Here is a 19,882-nt window from a genome sequence, read left to right on the forward strand (position 1 = left end):
CTGCATCCTGAGTGTTATTGGAAGTTGGTGGCAGGGGGGTGGTTCCTGTTAGGTGTGAGGAGGCTTCATGCATATAGCACAGTACAGAACCCAAGCAACTCTAATAGGGCTATATTCTATTTTGTAACTGCTAACCACTGATATATCTTTCAGCCTCAGTTTTCAGAAACAGTAGTGACCTCACATTAATGATTTAACCAGGTTGAACATTACTCACACTATGAGATGAGAAACATTCAAACTTTCCCAGAGGAGTCTGTGTCAGAGTGTCCAATGTTTACAATGGAGGTTAAACTGAGTGACATTTATCAGGGTTGATGATGATTCATGTGTTTAGATAAATTAGGGCACTGAGTATGTGTCTGCTGTGGGTGCCAGCAGCAACAGATGCTGGGATGTCAGGGTAGAAGCAAGGCGCACAAGGCGCACAACGGCCATCATACCAACAGGTTAATTATCACCTGCGGATAAAACAGAGAGAGGGCAGAGAGACAGAGAGATAGTGATAGATAAATTAATAAATGCATATATTAAGGAATTAATCTTTGGGCAAACTGACTGTGACACCGCACAAACTAGAATAGACCCTACAAAAATATCTAATATTGAGATTACACTTGGCTCTACTTATGTATCTATTTATCTCTCTGTGAATCTGATTGTACACATTTCCTGGAAAGACACTTGTTCCATTAAGAACAGTTAACAGCATTTGACTGGAGTAGTGACCTAATCAATGTGCCCTATTGGTCTTGGTAATGTGAGCTATCCTGATGCAGCAAAGAAGCTAATCCTGCTCCTGGCATGCATAGCTAATTTACACTTCCACTAACTACTGTATGTGCAATGCTTGCTAACTGTCACAGCAATTTCATCAATATTGATGAGAAAGTGACACCACATGTAATTTTTCCCCCATATTAACAGCAATCAACACAGTCAGAGGACATATGGCATAATACTATTCTTGAACATTTAATTGTTAAAACATTGATGGAGGAAGAACAAAACTGTGGTTTATTTTAATTTTTAGAAGCTGTTAATAGTCTATGCATGAGGGGAATGGTGCATTTTTTTTTTATGAAATTAAAATTGAGTGCATAGAAATTGTATTTTAATGTGTGATCCAGCTAGATGCAATAAGGGTGAGTTAAGTGTATTTGGTTAGTGTATTTGAAGATTAAAGACACATCACACATTGTTCTTCCGTGGCTAAATCCCTTTGTCACTAGTGCTTATTTAGATGATTAAATCTTGAATGAACTTCGGATACATTCATATAAAGCTCTAACAGGATGCATGTTAATATGCAACGTTTTAAGAGGAGGATCAGCATAAATGTTTACTAAATGGGTGGCTTGTGCAAAAAAGCCTAAAAACCTAACCTTTTATGAGTTTGATTGGAGGGAAAGAAGGAGGGCATGAGTTGAAATACATTACCATGACTTAACTGTTTGCTGCTTCATATTGAAAGCAGCAAGTGTTCATTTCCGGGCTTAGCAGGGGCCAGTGGTGGCGATGGGGTTGGGGGTGGCGGGGTCAGCTCGGTGTCTCAAGCGGCATCCTTGTGGTTGTTGGTGGCACGGTTGAAGTCTTTTAATCTGTTTGGAGTGGAGAGTCCTGCTGGAACCTCGACCTCCCTCCATCTGCTCGCATTATCCCTGTAATCCCATCTCATTCTCTCTGTCTGTCTCCCTGCCGTGCTTTCCCTGCCTCTCTCTCTCTCTTGCTCTCTTACTTTGTCGTTCTTATTTTCACTCTCACTCCAGGGATTTAGTTTTAGTAAAGGCACAGTTTTAGAGTGTGAGATAGAAAGCCTCTGACATGATTCTTAGAGGGACAGATGTCAGTGTGTGTGCTGAAAACGTTGCTAGTTGGGAGCAATGATAACTTGCTGTTTGTGTTTGGAGTCCACTCAGAATGTGCGCGTTGTAAACTGGATGTGTGTGTGAGTGTGGTTGTATTAGTTGTATTGTGAGTGAGAAAATACCTTGTTTTTGTTGGAGTTCATAGTCCTTAAGTCTTCATTTCAAAGTAGGTAATATCACCTCCAGCTTTTCCCCACACATAAACCTGTATATATTTGTACACACAGGTTTTGGGTTTGACATCCCAAGCTCCTGATTTTCACAAGTCGTTCAATGCCAACGCCCATAACAGCAGCCAGTCGGTGCCCATTAATTTCCCCCAATAAGGCTGTTCCCTGACTGTAGTGACTAATGATTAATGAAATTATTAATTTGGTTTATGAGTGAAGTGATTAATTTTCATTGAAAAAGACACATTTTTTTTGGTCTTATATTATTTTCTTCTCCTGTCTCGATAATGGTAACATCCATTCTTAAACTATGGAGCTTAGTACTGCACCAAATAGACAAGAGCTATGTAGAGAAACTACTGATAATATCTCTTCTGAACATGGCAGACTTTGGCACCTTCATGCATTACATTAAGATCAAATCTAGGCTATCCGATTGCAAATGACCAGCTTTAGGTGTGTGTGTTTAGACCCGGCATTAAAATGTGTCTCCATATCCGATCTCAGTGTCACGCTCCGTATGCAAATAAATGTCAAATTCATCTGAGACAATGTAGAATATTTTAACAGATGCTGTTTGTAACTACTTTTTCTAATGGATCCCTGCCACTGTTCCAGAAGCGAGAACAATGAAGTTTTATTTGTGTGCCTCATGACTTTAGCACGAGCTAAAGTTAAGTTATTTTTCTCTGACCTGATGTTAGTTAGACTCATAGACTGTATTAATAAAGACGGCGTGTCCCCACTTCCCTCCATTGGCCAAACTGACCCTATCTGGGGGTTATGGGCAGCGACCTCTGGCAAATTTGGAGCCAGAATCTGCACAGTAGTGTTGAAGAGTGGAGTCACACGGAGCTGTGGTCTTGATTACATGACCACACTTCCACCAGACCCACCAACATTTTAATTTAAGTGATACTACATTCTGCTCTACCTCCACCATTTACAAAGAAATGCTCCATTATACACAGCACTTATTATTAAAAATTGTTTTATGGAGCGGTTGCATAGAAACTGCCGGTTGCTATTATCTCACAACCTGTTTCAATAACTAAATAAAATGAAACTTATACAAAAATTGACACTTGAAAAATCATCAACATTATGTTAACTACCTACAATGACTGAAGTCCTCCTTCCTCTTCTACTTGCTTTGGCTTCACTTTTGAGGAGCTATTCTGCTGTCCATCTTTATACAGTCTATGTTTAGATCTGCACAAAGACATCAGATAATGAGGAAATCAACATGGCTGCATCAATTAACACGCAATGTACTCATAATAAATATTTTCTTTTGTAAATTCTTAGTTAGATTTATTTAGTCAGTTAACAGCTACAAGGACAGAATATTTTAAAAGGCTCTCATGACTAATGAACAAACATCACTCATGGTGGTTTTCCTTTTCTGAGGATTATTTATAACAGCAGTCAAGTTTGTGGTCAATTTTTTTTTTCTGAATGAATAAACCAAAACTGCTGATGTAGGACCACCTCCATTGAGTATAGGCAGTCTTTAAGTGCACTCACACTACCAAAGTAATGCAGACACACGGCACATGCAACCCAAATCACCTTTAACTGTCCTATCCCAGCTGCAAGAGGGTGGGGTACGTCCTGAACAGGACTCCAGTCTATCACAGGGCTGACACAGGGCAACAGAGAACCATTCACACCTACGGCCAATTTAGAAGCACCAATGACCCAAACGAGCGTGTCTTTGGATGGTGGGAAGAAGCCAGAGTACCTGGAGAGAACCCATGCAGACACAGGGAAAACATGAAAACTCCACACAGAAAGGTCCCAGTCAGCCTGGATTGAAACCTGGAACCTTTTAACCATGACATCACTGTACTGCCCTTAAACAAAAGGATTCATTACAAACAAGTGTACTGTTTGTATCTTAATTTACCTTAGTGTTTGACTACACCAAACCTTTGTGTGTGTATGTGGGTTTGTGGTGAGAGCTGTCAAATCTGCAAAAAATTGCAATAGAGTCTAGGAAAATGTTATTGAGATTTTTATATTCCTCAAAGGAAAAAAGGAAAAAATACCATTTGGTGGTATGAAGTGTTAAGAACAACAACAATAAAAACAAAGAGAGCTGCACAGAGCCCGTTGGATAATTCTCTGTAGGATCAGTAGTGTTAGCAAACCTTTTGTATTATAGGAAGTCATTTGTTTTATTGACACCATCCAAGTGGTTTGGTTGAGATTTAAAAGAAACAAATGGGATGTCAGTTACTTGAAATTCCTGAGTTAAATTGTTGTTTATGTGCAGCAGTCTCACACTGTGAAACAGGAGATCATGTTATTATGTAAGTAAAGGAGAATTACCTGTTCCAACAACTGTTAAAGTATTTCTATTAGACTCCATGTCATAAATATTATATTTATTTAGTTGTTTCACCAAATTTAGATGATTATACATAGTATACCTCACATTGAGATCGCATTGTGTTTAGTAACAGCATTGTGTTTACACAGTGTATAAATAAATGCAATTTTATGCAATTTTATCCATCCATCGTTTCCAGTGGAGCTGGACCCTGTCCCAGCTGTCCTGGAGTGAAAGTCAGGGTGCACCCTAGACTGATTGCCAGTCTGTCACTGGGCTAATACAGAAAAACAAATGACCATTCACACTCACATTCCCATTAGACTCACCAATTAATCTAACATGCATGTCTTTGGGATGAGGGGGGAAGACAGAGCTGAAGAAAACCTATACACAAACAAACTGCACAGAAATGGCCCAGCTGTGCAGAGTTTGCACTACACCACTGTGTCACAATTTTACACTTTAATACATATTCAATAAACAATTTGCAAGCATTAAATCATGTCAAAATTTATGTAAATGTTGACTTATGGATGTGTCAAAATAAATCAGAACATAATCCCTGAGTTTTCTGCAATTGACATTTGTCATTTTGTTGATAGAAATACTGCAGAATTAAAAGGTTCCCATTTCTAAGAGCTCAGACGTGCCTGTGTTTGTCCCACTAGTGTGTGTGTGTGCAGACTGTCCGTGCGAGCAAGGGATTTTGATTAATGAAGAGAGACAGCTGGCTTTTAATCAAGGAAACTGTTGGTTGATTTCACACAGTTTTCTGCCACTTACAACGGCACCACACATGCACACGGGCAAATAGAAATGCAGAAACACATGAAGAAGCTGTGTTAACACAATGACTGAAATAAGCTGTGATTTTAGGTCCTCAGTCATGAAAATGCACATGGTATACATTCAGTTTACATTTCAAACACACACACATTGATACATTTGGTACTGTATATTCCCTGCTAAGACATAACACCATGCATTCCAAGATGCCAAAAAAACATTTCATATCCAGATAGACAGCAAAGCTTGTTAGCTGTATATGTTTCTCATCTGTTGTTTGTTGAGATTAAACAGTCTGCATCCATTTGTTCCTTCAAAGAGAATAGACTAGCACTTTCTTGGTCTTCTATGCACACACGTGTATGCATACAAAATGAGTACACACACATTGGTTAGCCACATTAGGCCACACAAACTCCATGAAGACACTTCAGTGTTTCTTTTTTGGGGAGACTCATTTCATTGCATTTCTTTTTCTGTCATACAGACAAATAAATAAATAAATAGAAATGCAGAGAGATACACACAGTGAGCGCACAGTTCAGCTTATTATCCAGAGAGACTGTGGTTTCATCAAGGAGTTTCATCCTGGCTAAACTGCATCTCACAGCATACTTTCACCATCTCACTACTTCTTGCTTTCTTTCGCCTGAGTGCCCAGTGATCCTTTTTTTCATTGTTTTTGTGTCTTTTGTGTATGATGTTCATTAAGAAACATCAGAATTTAAAAGTCTGCACCACACTTTCACCACAGTTATTTAGCTTTTAATGACTGTCTGTCATTGTTCTTTTCAATTTTCAACAAAGAGTTGTGTTTAGTGTATCTCTGAGAGAAACATCTTAGTTTACTTCACTCACATTTAGATTTGTGACCCCAAGTCTTTCACCAATGGTTTGCCAACTTTGGTTTCCTGAAATCCCAGTCTTCAGCTTCAATTCAGTTAGTGTATGATCTGCTGTGAGCACAGATGAAAACGTAAATTGCTCAATACCAAGATAAACAATGGCTCATTAAACACCTTGGAGTTTCAGGTGGTCATTTTTGACATCATAAATAAGCCCAGATATTCTGAACAAAGTTTATATCTGCTCTGTTTCTTTGACAGTAAACCCCAAAGTTTGAGATATAAAAAAAAATTATCCAAACCTTTGTTGCTAAGATTGGAATGTCTAGAGTTGAAATGACAGTGTGTGGATTTAAGATTGAGTTTAAATATGTACAAAACATGTAGGTGAAGCCGAGGCTCATACAAAGAGAGGAACATACATGTCACAATGTCCGATCAAGTATAAGAACTATAGGTTCATATAAGCCTAAGTAACAACACAGTGTCACATTGATTTGTAAAATAGATTTTATTCATTGACTTGTGTCCATAGACTCACAAAGTAATGCTTTTGATTCCCGTTCAGTTTGATTTAATTACAAATGCACAGCAGATGCCAAGAGAGGATGCCAAAATTTCATGAGCTTGGCCTGTTTGTTGTAGTCAGTAAAGTAAATGCAGTTGTGACAACCTGTAATAGTCAGTAATAAGAACCATAAGAACCAGTGGATGAACGTTTGCTCACAGATTTAATGAACTTTCAGTCCATGAAATCTAACATTTCTCTCTTGATTTACGAATACTGTTCTTACATACTCATGTTAAGATGAACTATACCAACATTAGTGCAGAAACAATTCATTTTAAATACTTGCATCTGCGTCAGGTTGAAAATATTTGAAAACAGGCTGTTGATCTGCAGTCCATTTCTCCTGAACCTTAAAAAGTTTTTCATCAGTTAATGTCAAGTAGTTATTTTAATTTCTCGCCTTCAAATTATTCCATTTAACTTTAAGGACTTCTGCACAGGGCAATCATGTAATTAATTAAGAAGTGTAACTATACATCTTTTTTTAAAGTTCAAAGTTTTCCAAAGTATCATTTCCACTCGGTTTATGCCTCTTGTACATACAAGTTGTTGATTGTTTTATTTACATTTGAATGTGTTTAAACTGTAGCGTGACAGTAAATTTGTTGGAGTGTCAAGTTCAAGAGATCACTAAAAATATCATTACTCTAAATCTCTGAATAACATAAATGTCTGTATGAGCATTTTAGCTAATTCAACCTGGGCATGTAGAGATACATCACCAAACGATTTTTATCACCACAACGTCAAAGCAGAGGATGGTTTTTACCTCCTGGTGTCCAATACAATCCGGGGACCAGGAATGTTAATGCAAAAGTTCAAAGAGATCCAGTCTAACAATTTGGTTTAATTCAGTGGCATACTGCTAAGCTGCCAGTCAATTGCTGTATTAAATAAGACCAATGTACATTTATACAATACTTGTTATAACAGCCTGATTGTTTGAGGATCAGGAAGTCAAAATGGAAGGTCCTCTATTAGAAACCAATATGAAGACAACAAGTGAACAGGTTAACTAGCTTGATTTAAAGAGCAGCGGCGTGGACAAGAGCTAGTCAGAAAATAAATAAAACATTGTTTCCATAGCTGAATCTTGAGAAGCTTTTCTACGGAGGCCTCCAGTGCTGGCAGCCAGACTAGAAATGTGCCTGAGTGGGAATAAATGGCCTGTTCCAAGGGCACAAGTCTGGAATTAAAATTAAAAGGACATGCGTGGCAAATGACTGCTTTAGCATTGGATCACAGGACTTTAAACTGTTAGTCAATTCTGTGTAAGCACTAAATAAATAAATAAAGGTTATGAAAGACAGTTATCTAAACTATAAATATAAATTCTACCCTATCTATTTGCACAGTTAGCCATTATATATAATGAATCATTTGACAAGTTGGCAAGTAATTGAATTTGCTTTCTTGCTGAGCCAAACGAGAAGATGTCAGTCTGGAGCTATTACAGCCAGGTAACGGTGGCGAAACATAATGACTGAAAACACTTCTGTACATTGTTTTCATCAGTTCTCATGTTGACAGATATGTTGTCATCTCGTTCTCAGCCAGTAAAGTTAACTGTAGCTTATCCTCCATAATGTCAAGCAGCTGTTTTAAAATGTTAATTAGTTATACTGTCTGTCTATATCATTTCCTCTTTCTCTATTCCATGACTTAAATTTTACTTATTTTCATTAGTTATTAGGCCCCCTTTATTCATGCATATGTAATTGTACACCATATCAACAGCCAAATCACCTAAAGCTGAAACTGAACAGAAAGGCTTTAAGGACTCTCACATAATACCAGTGCTCTGTCCTTAATAGTCCTGAAAGCTGATTACTGCAGAAGTAATACAAGCATTCATCATCATTCATATCACTGTAAACCCTCCAATTTTTGCTGGATTTCTCCCGTATTTTACCCTTTTCCCTGCTCTTGTTCAAATACTTCCAAATTTCCTTTACTCTACTGTGTTTTAACCAAGGTTGATGGTATACATAACCACCATGCCTATCTGATGGCTCTGAAAAATTCCCCTCCTGATAGGAGAATGAAAATATGTAGAACATTAGGTGTAACATCTAGTGACAAGGAGAACCGGAAGAACAGAATTCAAGGATAGAGTATTCAATTCAAGGACCTTACTTGTACTTAATCAAGTTCATCTTCAGTCAAAGGTATGCTTATTCCAAAATTTCCCACATTGGTTCTAGTCTTGTATCAGAGGGACCAGACCTAAGCCAACATGTCATATCTTTAAAGCATAAATGTACTCATGAGGCCGCAACAATGACTGCATTTAGAATTAGAATTGCATTCAAAGTTAAAATAACCCAAGTAAAGGCTAGATCAAATAGATCATTTTTATGGGTAAAATTCCTTCAGGAAACTGTATAGGGGGGATTTTCCAAACTTCTGCAAAACTGCGTCACATTGAAGTAAATAGGAAAACCACAATCCCTCCTAATGTTCCACTGTTAGAGATTAAAGTTACTGGACACTTGTGCTAAGCAGGTGCCATTGCTGTGGAGCTCGATAAGGTTATGCCACAAATCAAAAGTTTGTACACACCTTCTCATTCAATTCAATATGTGTCCAAACGATTGACTGGTGTTATATAAAAATAAAAATGTCGATCTGGAATGTAATTAATGCTGAAAACTTACACAAAAAGCTCTCCAAATGGATCAGCTCTATTTCTACTTAATTTCATTTCATTAGCTTGAACCTTTTGGTTCAGTTTCATTTAATCAGAGTCCATATCTTAGTGCTTATCTTATCAGTGAAGTGATTTTATAAACTGTGCACTTCTTTTTTGTTCTCTCTCCAGTAGAAAAGGAGGCATGGTAATGAGTTAAGTGTAATGGAAGGCAGACACAATTTGGTCATTAGCACTAAGGAGGCTATTGTCCAGGCTCTTGGCTGTGTACGCCACCTGGCCCACCTTGGTTGTGGCATCAAAGCAGCCAAACAAATTACACCAAGAGCAGTCTTAGAGCACTTACAAAACCTCAAATTATTCTTGTTTTCAGGCAAAGAGATCTGAACTATATAAATAAAGTAAAGGGAACTATAGCTTACAAAACCCCAAATTATTCTTGCTTTCAGCAAAGACATCTGAGCTATACAAAGAGTAAGTAGATTCTGGTGTTTTGAACCTGTTGGGGTCCTGCTACACCAGATAGGTTTGCTTACATGCACAGACAGTGCCAAGACCAGTGGGATGCTCTATAGGTAGAATTGTAATAGTAAACTCCACTAAGCAGATACCTCCAAGATATATTATGTTGTCTTTCTGCTATATTGTTTCACTATGTATAGTCAACCTGCCTGTCTTTAGACACACAGCACTTTATCAGACACAAGAAGGTGGAGAGTAATGTCCAACTTTATGATCTGGCAAACCATATCCATGATTAAGTATGATGTGAATGATTACAGAAGGGCATTGCTGAACAGTACTGTTATGCATGTCTGCTATCTACAGGAAGACCCTTGTGGATGGAAGAGACCACATCCAGTGTCTTCTCACACTCCCTTGCCACTCACAATATCTTGCTCACCTATTTTTGTTTTCACTCTCTCCTTCCAGTCTCCTTTCAATTTAACCCTTCCACACTGTTCATACCTTTCCCTCGTAATAGTCTACAGTGAACCCTCAATTATTATGCAATACAGTACCGTACTATAGAATGAAACCAAAGATCAAAACCTGTTTTCAGGGCCAAGCATTTGCTTAAGAAATAAAAATATAAAAGTTTTCTTACAAATAACTATGATAGTTTTTAGAAATACTGTAAAATAATAATTTTAATAATCAATACGAGGTTGGACACATTGTGACTCACGTATTTCACAGTTCCTCTGACTGTGCCTCTTCATCCTGACTCCTCTCCGCTGTAGTGTATTTTTCTACTGAAGGCTGTGGTGCAGGTGTCTTTTTCCGAGAGAAGAACATAGTTATGGGTAGTTGTTGGCGCTCTTTTTTTCTTCTGGGCAAGAAGATTCTTATAAACAGACATGCCACCTTCGATTATATTTGAGAACTGTAATGAACGTCACATCAAAGGGTCTCATTCTTGTGCCGCTCGCAAATGTAAATTTGGCAAGGTGTACAGAAACGAGGCACAGAGACTGTTGACATTGGTCTACAGTCCCTTAGCCAATCAGGATACAGAATACAATGCACTGTAAAAAAAAAGCATAAAAAACTGCACAAAAAAAATCCACAAAACAGCGAGGGTTCACTGTATACCCAATAAGGAAATACAAATCTATTTAAAATGTATAAATAGCCAATAATAAGGGACAATAAGGGAATAAATAATTCTTAATTATGCTTCAGAAAGCAGAGAAAATGTCTGCACCATTTGTTTTTGTGGAAAAAGCATCTGTTTCTATATCGCTGTTATTGTTTTACCTAAAAACCTCAAAACACAAGTCGTATAATGAATAATATAGTTAATATATCTATATCATGATGAATTCAATCTATTTCATTCACAGTGAGATGGAAAGAACTGTTAGAATTCATTAGTCAACTGCCACCTAGTCAATGAAACACTGTGAAGCTCTTGTCTCACGATTATCAAATCTGAGCTGTTGATATGGGACCAAACCTTTCCACGACCACGGTGGTGGTGTGTGTAATATTGTTCTCCCCAACTCAGCATTTCAGACTACAATTGGCCTCATCTCAGGACCTGCACATGGCACTTAGCATTTGCGGCCCCATGTAGGCATGAAAGTCAGTCACACATGGTCTTCCATTCTTCACTTTTATTCTCTGACAGACAAGAGGAGGAGCTGGAATGTTGCAGTATCAGATGCATGGGCAGTATCCAGTCTCATGAGTCCTGGAGTCATTCAAATGGTGCTTTCTGCTGCCATCCTACCTGACACTGGATGTGGAAGAGGACAAAGTAGCATTGTTGAATAATATAAATGTTTCCCATACTGCCTTCTCCCATTCCTTAGAGTTATCTTCATCAGAGGGGCTGTAATGAGTTTTCTTCCATGTTGTCTTCCTGTTCTAACACATTCTCCTCCAGATCACTGTCTGCTTGATCTTGATCTTGGAAGATCAACCTCAAAGACCTCTTGGACAGTATGTCTTGCTGCCCTGCCTCAGCCATTAAGATGGCAGCTGACATACTTTTATAATCTCTAACCCATCTTTTGATTGCAGGTACAGATTAAGTGAATGTGTCAAAGCACCCTCTGACTCTGACTTCTGTTCTCTTTTCACCATTCATGATCAGACATAGACTGTTTTAGTGTTGTGAGAATCCACCTGTCCCCTCAGAGACTAGTAGGTGCCTGTCTCTGTGGGAACCTGGGCAAATGTGGTGGAAACACTGCTCAAGGTTTCTCCCTGTTAAAAGAGAGATTGCCTTGCCAATTGTTTCCTTCAGGCTTGCTCTGGAGGTTTCAGGTTGTGTTTTGTAAAGAGTCTTGAGGCAATTTGTACAGTTCCTGATACTATATAAATAAAATTGAATTAAACTGACAGTTTTCATTACAGTTTTAGTGTCTGCCTTGAACTCTGTCACCACTTTCCCTTAAAAATACACACAAATGTGTCAAGTAATACATCAAAACAACAATATTTTATGTTATCCTTATTGTAAGGCAGGGATGTATTTCAATGTCAACCAGGTATTCAAATTGTGACTCTTACCTAATGCTGAAACTTTTCAACTAGTCTATATCGATGGTATTGACAAATGATTTCTAGTTTCAATGAGAGAATACTTATACCTGTGGTGCAGGTCTCTGCTGTTGTGCTATTCTCTGTGTGCTAGTGCTGATGTGCTAGTCCATTTGCTCCAATTACACCTTCCAAAAAATCATTATGAATAATTCATTGTAGTTAGCAGCATCAATTTGTGCCAAGATCAACTTCAATTACTGAGTAATAAATTAGATTTTTTTGCGGAGTGCTTACTTTTTTAATGGAAATTTGACTGTTTTACAGTTTCACCTCCGCTCCTTTAAAGCCAGGCTCGTTCCTTTGAGTAATGACCTGTCATTTATGTATTTTAATCCAAGTATTATGAGCTGTGTTATGACTTCATCATCATCATGTTGCAGTGTTTGTGCAGAGTTCAACTTGCAGGGTTTCATTCAAAGTGACCATTGCTCCACTGTCACTGATGAAGGCTATGCCTTTAGTTTTAATAGCAAATACAAATGATCACATTAATATATACTCAAGCTTGCCACTTTATTTGGTACACTGGTTCAATTGCTTGTTAACACAAATAGCTAATTATGTTGAGGTGATCAAGACAACTTGCTGAAGTTCAAACCGAGCATCAGAATGGAGCAGAAAGGGGATTTAAGTGACTTTGAATGTGGTATGCTTGTTGGTGCGAGACGGGCTGGTCTAAGTATTTCAGAAACTGCTAATCTACTGGGATTTTCAAGCACTACCATCTCTAGGGTTTACAGAGAATGGTCTGAAAAAGAGAAAATATCCAGTGAGCGGCAGGTGTGGGGACAAAAATGCCTTGATGATGTGAGAGATCAGAGGAGAATGGGCAGACTGGTTGGAGATGATAGAAAGGCAACAGTAACTCAAATAACCACTCATAACAACCAAGGAATGTAGAATACCATCTCTGAATGCACAACATGTCCAACCTTGAAGAAGATGGGCTACAGCAGCAGAAGACCACACCAGGTGCCACTCCTGTCAGCTAAGAACAGGAAAATGAGACTACAGTTCACACAGACTCACCAAAACTGGACAATAGAAGATTGGAAAAATGTTGCCTGGTCTGACAGGTCTCGATTTCAGACGACATTCAGATGGCAGGGTCACAATTTGGCGTAAACACGAAAGCATGGATGAATCCTGCCTTGTATCAACTGTTCAGGCTGGTGGTGGTGGTGTAATGGTGTGGGGGGTATTTTCTTGGCACACATTGGGCCCCTTAGTACAAACTGAGCATGGTTTAAATGCCACAGCCTACCTGAGTATTGTTGCTGACCACGTCCATCCCTTTATGATCACAGTGTACCCATCTTCTGACGGCTACTTCCAGCAGAATAATGCACCATGTCATCTCAAATTGGTTTCTGCGTTATATCATCATCACGTGCATCATATCATCTCAAACTGGTTTCTGGAACAATGAGTTCACTGTACTCCAATGGCCTCCACAGTCACCAGATCTCAGCACCTTTGGGATGTGGTGCAATGGGAGATTGGCATCATAGATGCACAGCCAACGAATCTGCAGCAACTGTGTGATGCTATCATGTCACCATGTCAAATCTCTGAGGAATGTCTGAGGAATGTTTCCAACACCTTATTGAAAGTATGCCACGAAGAATTAAGGCAGTTCTGAAGGCAAACGGGGGTCCAACCTTTTACTAGGAAGGAGTAAAGTGGCCAGTGAGTGTATTTTATCCTGCTACTGTTAATTCCATATTTTCATTTTTGTTAATCTTTAAATAAATTTTGAAAGATTAAACAAAGAACTTTTCTAATCTTTAGTGGCAACATATTGTCTTAGGTGATTTCTATGTTAGGGTTAAATCTGAATAATGTGGGATAAAAACTGGAAATCTTGTTCAGTTAAACACAACTTGATAGGTGGGCAAAGATAAAATATGGCAAACACTTGGAACAGTCTTAATTTTGCAATTTACATTAAAGCCTTGCTTTTAGGAACTACTTACCCAAAATTAAATCAAAATACAACAAAATAAAAACGGAAAAACATCCTCGAAACAGAAACTATCAACATTAATTATATATATGTAAAGCACCAAAGCACCTCAGATTAGAGGCTACATAAATGCTTCACCGGGTACAGACAAGTTGCATACACATTTGCTCTTCAACTGTTCAGAGTAGACTGCTTTAACCAGGCTACCTTGACCAAATTGTTGCAAAGAAGCCACTACCGAGGAAGGACAAGAAAATAAAGAGAATAACTTGGGCCAAGAAACACAAAGAATGGGCATTAGACCAGTGGATATCTGTACTTTGGTCTGATGAGTCCAAATTTAAGATTTTCAACTCCATCCACAGTATCTTTGTGGTGAGTGGACGGTTTTGACATGCGTGATTCCCTCCATGAAGCATGGAGGAAGAGGTGTGAAGGTGTGGGAGTGCTTTTTGGTGACACTGTTGGTGATTTATTCAAATTCAAAATTCAAGGCACTCTTCACTAGCATGACTACCACAGCATTCTACAGCGACATTACCACCCCATCTGGTTTGCTCTTCAATTCAATTCACTGCAATTCAATTTTATTTATCTTGCTTTAATAGCAATACAAATTGTTTCAAAAGGCCCTCTAAAACCCGGCGTGAAACCCAGAGAGCAAGCACAGAGGCGACTTTGGCAATCAAAACTCTCTTATAACAGGAAAAATATGCAGAACAGCAGAACCCAGTTCATATGGAGATACCCATCTGCTTGAGACCAGCCAGGTAGAGACAGAAAAAGAGACAGTGATAAACATACACGTGTCATAAATGCATACGTCTGATTAAAATGTACATGTAGATTCTAGTCATGCTACTAGGACAGGATATAGCTGGCGCTGTTACATGAATAATGAAACTGTTAACGAAAGCAGTAGTTCTGTCACAGATCCTTTTTTATATGAGCTGCTGTAATGACTGAATATAAGAGGAGTCACAGGCAGGTTGGTGAATGATGCATTCAGGTAGGGGTGGGACCATCATTTGATTTTCAAGAGGACAATGACCCCAACCACATCTCTTGGCTATGTAAGGTCTATCTGACTAAGAAGAAGATTGATGGAAGGCTGAGTCAGGTGATCCCCCTCCACAATGACTAGAAACTCCTTCGCTGCCACCTCTTAATGAAACCTTTTAGAAAAGCTTGCTCTCCAGACTTGATTTTTTTAAAGAAATCACTGTGAGTGGAAACCTGTGATATTGATCAAAATCTGCCCCTAAAATTAGTTGGTGTGACTTGGGTAGAATTAGGTATAGCACAGTGTTTCCAGAACGAACATTTTCAAGCCATCTGTTCATCTGTTTACTCTGTTCCAAACCAGACGATGTGCTATGGCTTGGCTGGATTTACACAAAGATTAGGTTGCACTGCACACAACCAATCCTCAAGTGTGCTTTACTTTATCAGTAGAGCCAATCAATGGTGGTCTTTTCTTTCATTGCTCAGACATTAAGTAGTTTTTGTATAGTCTCATAGAGCAAATAAATCACTCCAAATTTGCTTTGAACACTTTCTTTTTTTTTTTTTTTGAGGCCTATTTTTCGGACTCAGATTTACGGATTTGTCCATACAAAGGGGAAAATAATTACAGGGTTAAAAATAACTATATTATTATGTGCATTTAAATACCCTTCAGAAGTTGGACCACCTGAACTTTAATTTTTAGTTTTATGTATGTAATTCTAACCATTTAGAAACGGTTTAGAAACAGTTGATGGTTTATCTATGAGTCAGTACTCTGAATACTTTGTGCAAAAAACCCACCTCACTAAAAGAAATTGGTCGTTATTATGTCAATAACCTCTTTCCTCTATACCTCCTCCTCCTTAGAGGAGACAACCTTAGAGAAGGTTGCCAGCCATGCTCAAACCATGTAGCCTCTGTATCTGCACTCTAATTGACATGTGCACTGCTGTAATATGGTGAGAGTAGCCTATTTATTTGTGTGTGGGTAGAGGCCACGGGGTAAATTCCTCATGTCTAGCCTTTCTGCCAGCTTTTGCTGCAGCGGGATCAATTAATGTCTGCATGCGTATGAGTCTGTGTGTAATTGCAAATGTTTGTATGTGTGGAAGGGTCAGCACAGGTGTTTGGATTAAACATTTGTCAAAGTCTGTGTGTTTGATGTCACAGCCTCCCTATTTAACTCTGGCCGGCAGCAACTCCTCTGATATGCTGAGCACACAGCGCATCTTCTTTCTCCTCGTTTCTTCTCCATATGTTGTTTTTTCTGTTTATCTCATTTAGACATGTACATTTTCTCTCATTTTTGTTTTTAGCTTTCCTGGTGTACGGGCACATACAGCATGGCTACATTTTGTATTACAAAACCATTAAACTGCAGATGATGTTTGTTCAGATTCATTTTTCTTGCATGATCCACCGGTCTGTGTTTTTTTCTCCTTATTCCCTAATATTTTCACTTTATTCTCTTCCCTCCTGATCGTTTCAAGCACCGCTTCCTATTTTTCAGTGCTATCTCTCGCATCCTCCACCCCAGTTTTTGTATCATTTTCCTCATCCCCATCCCCACCTTATTTTCCCATGCCATTATATTTTCCCACAGTTGTGCATATATGTTTGCTTTCGTCACCTTTTCTTCATTTATCCTTCAAGATTACTTTATTTAGAGGTAGGCATAATTCGTTCCCTCCCTCTCCCTTTCTCTTGCTGTGGCTCATACCATCAATGTGAGTGATTGTGCAATCCCGCGGCGTGTTTAAGACATGAGGAGACTGTCAAACAGATCAATAGACAGTGTCTGAAGATGTCTAAGAACCGCCTTCCCCGCACCAGCGCTCAAATACACACACACACACACACACACACACACACACACACACGCATGTAAAAAAAGCATCCCAACAGTGACAAACACACACACACACACACACACAAACAAATGGTTCTGAAGGCAAACATGCATTACACATCAGAAATATATACAGGCGTAAATGCAAGCATGAATACACACAGGGGACAAGTCCAACATTCCATTTATTTAACTTAGTTAGCTTAGACATGAATACAACAAAAGCACACATTCAAGACATTTGTAAGTGTCACCCAGGCAACAGCAGTGGTTGTTTTGCTTTACTGTGATTGATTTTCTATCTTAACTGAAGGAAGTCAGTTCATCTGATTAAAGACAGACAAGCTCAGAATTAAAGATTGGAAACCACTCTCTGACTCTCTCACTCACACATGTACACAGCCACACTCTCTCTCTCTCTCTCACACACACACACACACACAAACACATTCAATAACGTAAAAGTGCCAGATCTCTTGTCTATCTCCTATAGTAGTGGCCACTGAAAAAAGAAGAGCTGGCATCATGCACCAGATTATTTGTCAGCTCATCTGTTGGTTTGAAACAGCTCCAACACAGAGGGTACAGTGCAGCAGCAAATCAGTTAAATTAGACCTCTGGCTTCATGTGCAAGAGCACTCTCAATTATATTTCATAAATTTAGCTGCCATTCTTATCCGCTGTGGTCATAAGGAAGGTTCGGCTACCGCAATTGTAACAAAACCAGCAAGCAACAGAAAAGATGCAAAGGTCAGAGCTGCAGTGGTCTCACAGGATTAGAGTGATGAAGGGGAAAATGCATTCAGGGCAAAGCATGTGTAAAGGAAAATGAATGAAAGCTCAGGAGGGGGATATAGGTTACTTTTTTTTTTTTTTACACTGTATTTATAATAATCATGTAAATCATGTAATTCACATCGAATGACTATTGGGTTTTTTACAGTCACCCCATATAAAAGAAAACCCGGATGAATAGAAGTAGTTTTGGGAGGACACGCCCCTTCTTCCTTGGCTGTATACCACTGTGCTTTGTGCTTATGGCACAGCCATGGGCAAATGGACTATTTGCTACATACTCACACATTTCGACATACTGCCATTTTAGCATCTTTGATAAATAAGTGGAAGGACAGTCACGGGACATGGAGTAACAGCAGTGATTGAGCAGCATGGTACAATTTGACTTATGCATGTGGTACATTCAGGTTCAGTGCTATTTGAAAGCAATGGAAAAAAAAAACGTACTGATCAGAAACTTGGGGTGGAAAGCACAGACATAGGCATGAAATAAGGTCTTGGATCATTGCATTTGCTGTCACTATTTGGGTCATATTTTCTCACACAGCATTTGAAGGATTTGTACCTCAGTTCAGCTCTATTTGACAGCGATGAAAATTCCTCAAGTGGGAACTTTTTTTTTCATTGTAGGTAAATATACTTCAGCTCCCAAATTCCTTCTGGAAATGTGGCTCTGCTTCACTACCAATACTATGTGACCATAGATTTAAAATCATTGGACTACATGACACACTGAGAAAGAACAAAAAGAACATTCCACTATATGGCCAACACAGAGCTATGGCAAAGAATAAGGGGAAGTAAAATAACCATCCATTTCTATTTTCAACCTTGTGCCTGGAATCATATTCATTTTTGGACTGTTATTCACCTCATAATGTTGTGATAATAAGTTTTTATCTAATGTCTATATCAGTAACAATGCAGGGGAAGAATTAATAAAAAAGTAATATGGCCTTTAATTAGAAAGATAGAACTTAGTTTTTATTGTGTCACAGAACCTGAACAATGACTGCAATCTTTTCCTATATGTGTGTGCTTCAACATATGCATATGCTGATAAAAAAATCCACCAATCCACTCATCGTGCTTGCCTACATCATTTATTTGATACTAACCATGGAAATATAGCAAAAAGAAAGCCTGTGGCATTTTCTATTATTAGGTCTAAAGGTCACTTCAGTCATATTCATCTGCATTTAAAAAGGCAGACAGTGATTTTACATGGCAGCATGGTTCTGAACAAGCTACTCTTGGATACCATAGATAAAAAAGAAACAGAAGGATGGGAAAGGAACTTTATATTTCACATCTAAGATGAAGCACTGCTAGCTGGTCCACAGCACAGTGTTATGACACAGGGGTCTCATAAAAAAATCTCTCAAACCCTTTATTGTGAGGTTGTAACAAGGTCGTTATCATTTAAGAGATGCTTTAAGTGTTTAGTTGAATCTGTTTCGTCAGTCTTCTGAACATTTATTACAGCTGAAGGCGCAGGACTTTTATGGGTCTTGGCCACCATAAAAGATTGCATGTTCTCACATATAATAGACCAGATCAAGGATCAGAGAAATTCTGCCATGAATTTCCACAGTTTGAGTCTGTTTGTAATTCTAAAATCATACCAGTACTGTAGCTGAAAGTTAACTGAACTCCTGAGGAACTTTCTCCAAGTTACTGATTTTAATTGACTATATCAGTGCAGGGAATAGTTGTGTCTGTGTGGGTTTTCTCAGGATACTCAAGCGTCCTACTGTCCAAAAACATGTTTGTTGGGTTAAATGGTGATTATAAATTGGTCATAGGTGTAAGTGTGAATGGGTTGTCTGTCTCTTGTGTTTAGTTTTAGATCTGGTTTTGTTGCCCAATCATGCAAGCAAAATGTTTGTGGCAGACATGTCACACAAATTTATTCTGCACTTCTTCAGCACCGATATGAAGTACGCTCCCTGAAAGACACCAGGCAAGAGGACAGGTAA

The 19,882-nt window shown here is 38.6% G+C and overlaps 1 protein-coding gene across 1 annotated transcript in view; it reads left to right on the forward strand.

Moving 5' to 3' along the window:
* Positions 1–19,882, forward strand: part of si:ch211-186j3.6 (neural-cadherin) — a 256,350-nt gene that overhangs the window by 2,115 nt on the left and 234,353 nt on the right. The gene's annotated exons all lie outside the window — the stretch shown is intronic.

The sequence above is a fragment of the Mugil cephalus genome, chromosome 3 (genome assembly GCF_022458985.1).
Source record: "Mugil cephalus isolate CIBA_MC_2020 chromosome 3, CIBA_Mcephalus_1.1, whole genome shotgun sequence".
NCBI classification, from domain to species: Eukaryota; Metazoa; Chordata; class Actinopteri; order Mugiliformes; family Mugilidae; genus Mugil; species Mugil cephalus.